The 7,500-nt window shown below is 62.0% G+C and overlaps 3 non-coding genes across 3 annotated transcripts in view; all 3 read right to left on the bottom strand.

Annotated features, from left to right (window-relative positions):
• The window catches only part of LOC149063332 (large subunit ribosomal RNA), a 4,199-nt gene extending 4,011 nt beyond the window's left edge, over positions 1-188 (bottom strand). Inside the window, exon 1 of the ribosomal RNA XR_016190013.1 lies at positions 1-188. This exon is cut by the window's left edge and continues 4,011 nt beyond it. This is a non-coding gene — a ribosomal RNA (large subunit ribosomal RNA).
• A 402-nt stretch (positions 189-590) lies between these two features.
• Positions 591-748, bottom strand: LOC149063331 (5.8S ribosomal RNA). The gene has a single exon (XR_016190019.1). It is a non-coding gene; the product is annotated as a 5.8S ribosomal RNA (ribosomal RNA).
• A 212-nt stretch (positions 749-960) lies between these two features.
• On the bottom strand, positions 961-3,448 carry LOC149063330 (small subunit ribosomal RNA). Its single transcript, XR_016189995.1, has one exon. It is a non-coding gene; the product is annotated as a small subunit ribosomal RNA (ribosomal RNA).
• Positions 3,449-7,500: the final 4,052 nt, after the last annotated feature.

The raw sequence follows: 7,500 nt of genomic DNA, 5'->3' as shown, positions 1-7,500 counted from the left end.
CCCGGCAACGAGGCCGGCCCGTACGCCACAACTCCCATACGTGCCGCGACACAAAAGTGCGCGGCGGGATTCGGCGATGGGCTTTTCCCTGTTCGCTCGCCGCTACTGGGGGAATCACGGTTGTTTTCTTTTCCTCCGCTTATTAATATGCTTAAATCCGGCGGGTAGTCCCGCCTGATCTGAGGTCGGAACAAGTGTGTGGTACGTGTGGTGGTGGTAACTGGTGCGCGGGTCCGCGCTCCGTCCGCGCGGCGACGGTCCGCGTCCGCTTCTCGGTTGCCGGAGAGGTGGCGTCTCGAGGACGACTCTCAGCCGACCCGGCCGCGCTCTCGCGCGGCGGGCGGACGGGGACGTGCCGTTCGACGGCGCGAGAACCCGTGACTGTTTGCCGTCACAACTTGGGCGGACGACCGGGGGCAGCCGCGAGCGGTAGCCCGCGTTTTCCCCGGTCGAGCCGCCAAACTCGCGCGGGCGCGGCGTGCGGCCGACGGGCGCGCGGGCGCCGGTCCCCGTGAGGACCGGACGCGGCGCGCGCGCTCCGCCGGACGCCTGCCGTGCCGGCGCATCGGTCTGGCCGAGTATCCGGTATACGACCCTCAGACAGGCGTGGCCCGGGACCCGCGGGTCACCGAGGCCGCAATGTGCGTTCGACTGGTCGATGTTCGTATAACCTGCGGATTACACGACGACGCGCAGATAGCTGCGGTCTTCATCGATCCACGAGCCAAGTGATCCGCCGTTCGGGGTCGGGTGTTTGTTTTTTTTTTTTTTCGTTTACACAATCGTCTTCCGACGACGGTAACCATCTTTCGGTCGACTCTCGGTCGGGGGTCGCGGCGCGCGGGCGGTCGGCGGACGACAACCGTGCGCGGTTGTCGCGCGCGAGCGCACGCGGCCACGGGGTCGGATTAGGCGCGCGCGAGACCGGCAAGCGAGTCGCCGGCGCCGCGGGCCCGTCTCTAATGATCCTTCCGCAGGTTCACCTACGGAAACCTTGTTACGACTTTTACTTCCTCTAAACGGCCGAGTTCGGTCATCTTCCCGGTCGCGCGACGACCCAGCCCCCGAGGGGGCCGAATAACGCGCGTCCAGTCCGAAGACCTCACTGCGGTCGTTCAATCGGTAGTAGCGACGGGCGGTGTGTACAAAGGGCAGGGACGTAATCAACGCGAGCTGATGACTCGCGCTTACTGGGAATTCCTCGTTCACGTGGAAAAATTGCAAGCCACGATCCCTAAGCACGAAGGAGGTTCAGCGGGTTACCCGGAAGCCTGTCGGCCCAGGAATGTTAACACACGCTGATTCCTTCAGTGTAGCGCGCGTGCGGCCCAGAACATCTAAGGGCATCACAGACCTGTTATCGCTCAGTCTCGTGCGGCTATTTTCGTCCGCCGCCTGTCCCTCTAAGAAGAGTTTAAGCTCCTGGGAGCCGGCGGTAGCCCTAGTAACGTATCGTGATCCGCCGGCGACGGCCGCGAACGCGGCGCGCTTCACCGCGGAGCCCAGCGCACGACTGACGCACGGCGACCGGAGGTTGCCCCCCGACCCCCGCACGCCCGCCGCACGCCGGGACGCGGATGGCGCGGCCGCGCCCGACGACCGCCGTGGACGACGGGCGAACGCGTTCGGGGATACCGGGCCGAGCCGACGGGAACGCGAACGCAGACGGCCGAAACCGCCGGCGCCGCGCCCACGCCGACCCGGGTTTACCCGCCTAGTTAGCAGGACAGAGTCTCGTTCGTTATCGGAATTAACCAGACAGATCGCTCCACCAACTAAGAACGGCCATGCACCACCACCCACCGAATCAAGAAAGAGCTCTCAATCTGTCAATCTTTCCGGTGTCCGGGCCTGGTGAGGTTTCCCGTGTTGAGTCAAATTAAGCCGCAGGCTCCACTCCTGGTGGTGCCCTTCCGTCAATTCCTTTAAGTTTCAACTTTGCAATCATACTTCCCCCGGAACCGAAAAGCTTCGGTTTCCCGGAAGCTGCCCGCCGGGTCGTTAATGAAACGCCGGCGGATCGCTAGCTGGCATCGTTTACAGTTAGAACTAGGGCGGTATCTGATCGCCTTCGAACCTCTAACTTTCGTTCTTGATCATACGAGAACGTACTTGGCAAATGCTTTCGCGTCAGTTCGTCTCGAGACGATCCAAGAATTTCACCTCTAACGTCTCGGTACGAATGCCCCCGCCCGTCTCTGTTGATCATTACCTCCGGTCCCGAAAACCGGCCCGGCGGGACGCGCGGGCGACTGGCGCCCGCGGCCCGGCGGCCCGCGCACGGAAACGCCCCGGAGGGCGGTTTCGCGCGCCCGCGAAGGGCGGAGATGCGCGGGACCGAGGTCTTGTTCCATTATTCCATGCGACCAGTATTCAGGGCCTTTTGACGAGACGGCCGTGAAGCCGCCCCGCCAGATTTGAGCCTGCTTTGAGCACTCTAATTTGTTCAAAGTAAACGTGTCGGCCCGCCGACGGCACTCGGTGAAGAGCACCGCGCAGCAAGATTGGAGTAGGCGGCCGCCGTCGTCGAACCCCGACGGCCGCGCGACGCGTGGCCGCGCGGCGCGCCGGGAGCACGAGACACGTGTCCGCCTGCCGACAATACGTCCGGCCGACGTGCCGGTAACTAACACCCCGAGACGGCTGACGAGCGCGACGGCGACCGCGCCGACGGGACACGTGGTCCCGCGGCACGGCCGGCCGCGACACGCCGGACCGCCAGGGTGGTCCGGCACCGCCCAGACACAGATCCGACTACGAGCTTTTTAACCGCAACAACTTTAATATACGCTATTGGAGCTGGAATTACCGCGGCTGCTGGCACCAGACTTGCCCTCCAATTGATCCTCGTTTAAAGGTTTTAAAGTGTTCTCATTCCGATTACGGGGCCTCGGATGAGTCCCGTATCGTTATTTTTCGTCACTACCTCCCCGTTCCGGGAGTGGGTAATTTGCGCGCCTGCTGCCTTCCTTGGATGTGGTAGCCGTTTCTCAGGCTCCCTCTCCGGAATCGAACCCTGATTCCCCGTTACCCGTTACCACCACGGTAGGCATGGAACCTACCGTCGACAGTTGATAAGGCAGACATTTGAAAGATGCGTCGCCGGTACGGAGACCGTGCGATCAGCTCGAAGTTATTCAGAGTCACCAGGTCTTTGCGCGGGCCGCGATCGGGACGCGCACGAAGCGCGCCGCGACGGGCCGGTTTTGATCTAATAAAAGCGTTCCTCCCGCGCGCGACGCCCGAGAGCGCCGCGACGGTCGGAACTCTGTCGGCATGTATTAGCTCTAGAATTACCACAGTTATCCAAGTAACTTGGGTACGATCTAAGGAACCACAACTGATTTAATGAGCCTTTCGCGGTTTCACCTTAATGCGGCTTGCACTGAGACATGCATGGCTTAATCTTTGAGACAAGCATATGACTACTGGCAGGATCAACCAGGGATCTCGGGTTTACTGCTACCGCGCCCCGCGACCGCCACGCGCGTGGCGGCCTGGGACGCGTGCGTCCGAGCGCCGGTCCGACGCCCCGCGGAAGGGGGCGGCGAGCCGACGCCGAGGGCGATCGCGTGGCCGGGACCGCTGTGGGTCACGGCCGCGCGACCGACCGCGGTTCAACAACAACAAAATGTGTGTGTGGTGTGGTCGGCACACGGAGTGCGACACGTTGACGAGACGGACCGGGTGACGGTCGACCGCCGGGTTCGGGTGACGGTGTGTGCACGGGTCCCCGGCGAGCGTACCGAGACCGGCTCTCGCCCGATTCGTAACGGCCCCCAGCCGAGATCGAGGGGGAAGCCGGGACGCGACGCGAAGTCCGCCGTCCCGTGGCTTCGCCCCGGCGACCGCCGGGCGCGGCGACGATGGCCGGCCGCGGCGGGAATGTTCTGGCGTCGAGTGTTCGTGACACGCGGAACGGTAACGGGAGTCGTCATCGGTGTGGATTGGCGCGCGCCGCGCAAACACCGGCTGGTGGACGCGCGGCGCCGGTTGAGTTTCGCCACTCGGATTGCGAGATGGGTCGGCGGCCGAAACGCGGACGCGTGTCACCTTCCGCCGGCTCTCACCGGACCGGCCACTCAACCGACGGTGTCCCGCGTACGTGGACGACCGTCAGTTGGCGGCGACCGGTGGGCGCCGCGAGGTGTACGCGCCGTCTTCGGCGTCGCCCGTGGCTTTGCTGTTGTGGTGTTCGTGATCGGCGGCCGGCCGTCGACTGCAACGCCGACGACCGAACCGCTCACAAATTTACAAAATCCCGGGTTTTTCCACCTTAATGGCGTAGCGTCGTTCGTGTAACAGTGGACGCGCGCCCGTGGACTACCGCAATCCGCGCCCGTATCGGATCCCCCCGCCCGAACACTAATACCCCCGCCACAATCGCATTTCGCCTAACGTTGTTACAAGTCGTCGACCACCGTACGCACGCCGCTTGGCGGCACGGCACGAAAAAAAGTGGCGGGACGCAAATCTAGCCGGCCGACCACCTACGACACCGACCACCGGGCGCGCGGATTGGGACAGTGATAATACATTTCGTCTAACCGACCACCCGTAATGGCGTAGCGTCGCTCGTGCAACAGTGGACGCGCGCCCGTCAACTACCGCAATCGGCGCGCGTATCGGTTCCCCCCACCCGAACACTAATACCCCCGCCGCAATCGCACAATCGAAAAATATTTAAAAATCGCATCACGTCCGTCGGACCTACTATTCCTGATAGTATTCGGTGCGCCCGACGAGATCACCTCTTTGGTTCGTCCACCGAACACCGACCGATAACGAGTTATTGGGTTTGGAAAAAATCGCGATCCAAAAACTCCGGTTTCGAAACCCCGTGCAACGTCGACGTCCGGGCTGCCCGCATGCGACCTACCCCGGCTCGACGGACCACCGTGGACGGTCGACTGGAAAATAATACGTGTTCATCGTAAACGACGTTAGGACGCGCGTAACAGTGCTACGTAATTTTTTTTCACCCGACCACCCGACATGAACAAATCTTCTCCCGTCCCACCGACCGCGGTCTACCCGGGCCACCCGAGCGCATTTCGTCTAACCGACCACCCGTGACGTTGTTACAAGTCGTCGACCACCGTACGCACGCCGCTTGGCGGCACGGCACGAAAAAAAATGGCGGGACGCAAATCTAGCCGGCCGCCATGCGGTCCCGAGTAGCAGTACCGGCCGACCGCCTACGACACCGACCACCGGGCGCGCGGATTGGGACAGTGATAATACATTTCGTCTAACCGACCACCCGTAATGGCGTAGCGTCGCTCGTGCAACAGTGGACGCGCGCCCGTCAACTACCGCAATCGGCGCGCGTATCGGTTCCCCCCACCCGAACACTAATACCCCCGCCACAATCGCACAATCGAAAAATATTTAAAAATCGCATCACGTCCGTCGGACCTACTATTCCTGATAGTATTCGGTGCGCCCGACGAGATCACCTCTTTGGTTCGTCCACCGAAAACCGACCGTTAACGAGTTATTGGGTTTGGAAAAAATCGCGATCCAAAAACTCCGGTTTCGAAACCCCGTGCAACGTCGACGTCCGGGCTGCCCGCATGCGACCTACCCCGGCTCGACGGACCACCGTGGACGGTCGACTGGAAAATAATACGTGTTCATCGTAAACGACGTTAGGACGCGCGTAACAGTGCTACGTAATTTTTTTTCACCCGACCACCCGACATGAACAAATCTTCTCCCGTCCCACCGACCGCGGTCTACCCGGGCAACCCCGAGCGCATTTCGTCTAACCGACCACCCGTGACGTTGTTACAAGTCGTCGACCACCGTACGCACCCGCGTAAATCGAACGCTGCACGCCGCGTGGCTGCACGGCACGAAAAAAAATGGCGCCGCCTGCGCGGGCGGGACGCAAATCGCGTCCCGCTAGCCGGCCGCCAGGCGGTCCCGCGTAGCAGTGCGGCCGACCACCTACGACACCGACCACCGGGCGCGCGCGGATTGGGACAGTGATAATACAACATGCACACTGTCCTTATTACCATCTGGTAATTTTTTTTTCACCCGACATGAACAAATCTTCTCCCGTCCCACCGACCGCGGTCTACCCGGGCAACCCCGAGCGCATTTCGTCTAACCGACCACCCGTGACGTTGTTGCAAGTCGTCGACCACCGTACGCACCCGCGTAAATCGAACGCTGCACGCCGCGTGGCTGCACGGCACGAAAAAAAATGGCGCCGCCTGCGCGGGCGGGACGCAAATCGCGTCCCGCTAGCCGGCCGCCAGGCGGTCCCGCGTAGCAGTGCGGCCGACCACCTACGACACCGACCACCGGGCGCGCGCGGATTGGGACAGTGATAATACAACATGCACACTGTCCTTATTACCATCTGGTAATTTTTTTTTCACCCGACATGAACAAATCTTCTCCCGTCCCACCGACCGCGGTCTACCCGGGCAACCCCGAGCGCATTTCGTCTAACCGACCACCCGTGACGTTGTTGCAAGTCGTCGACCACCGTACGCACCCGCGTAAATCGAACGCTGCACGCCGCGTGGCTGCACGGCACGAAAAAAAATGGCGCCGCCTGCGCGGGCGGGACGCAAATCGCGTCCCGCTAGCCGGCCGCCAGGCGGTCCCGCGTAGCAGTGCGGCCGACCACCTACGACACCGACCACCGGGCGCGCGCGGATTGGGACAGTGATAATACAACATGCACACTGTCCTTATTACCATCTGGTAATTTTTTTTTCACCCGACATGAACAAATCTTCTCCCGTCCCACCGACCGCGGTCTACCCGGGCAACCCCGAGCGCATTTCGTCTAACCGACCACCCGTGACGTTGTTGCAAGTCGTCGACCACCGTACGCACCCGCGTAAATCGAACGCTGCACGCCGCGTGGCTGCACGGCACGAAAAAAAATGGCGCCGCCTGCGCGGGCGGGACGCAAATCGCGTCCCGCTAGCCGGCCGCCAGGCGGTCCCGCGTAGCAGTGCGGCCGACCACCTACGACACCGACCACCGGGCGCGCGCGGATTGGGACAGTGATAATACAACATGCACACTGTCCTTATTACCATCTGGTAATTTTTTTTTCACCCGACATGAACAAATCTTCTCCCGTCCCACCGACCGCGGTCTACCCGGGCAACCCCGAGCGCATTTCGTCTAACCGACCACCCGTGACGTTGTTGCAAGTCGTCGACCACCGTACGCACCCGCGTAAATCGAACGCTGCACGCCGCGTGGCTGCACGGCACGAAAAAAAATGGCGCCGCCTGCGCGGGCGGGACGCAAATCGCGTCCCGCTAGCCGGCCGCCAGGCGGTCCCGCGTAGCAGTGCGGCCGACCACCTACGACACCGACCACCGGGCGCGCGCGGATTGGGACAGTGATAATACAACATGCACACTGTCCTTATTACCATCTGGTAATTTTTTTTTCACCCGACATGAACAAATCTTCTCCCGTCCCACCGACCGCGGTCTACCCGGGCAACCCCGAGCGCATTTC

This window comes from Diuraphis noxia, unplaced genomic scaffold (genome assembly GCF_037042655.1).
Source record: "Diuraphis noxia isolate RWA-SAM2 unplaced genomic scaffold, SU_Dnox_SAM2 contig0001, whole genome shotgun sequence".
In the NCBI taxonomy this organism is placed as follows: domain Eukaryota; kingdom Metazoa; phylum Arthropoda; class Insecta; order Hemiptera; family Aphididae; genus Diuraphis; species Diuraphis noxia.
Note: the sequence above shows the minus strand (reverse complement) of the source record. Positions and strands in the feature narration are given on the sequence as shown.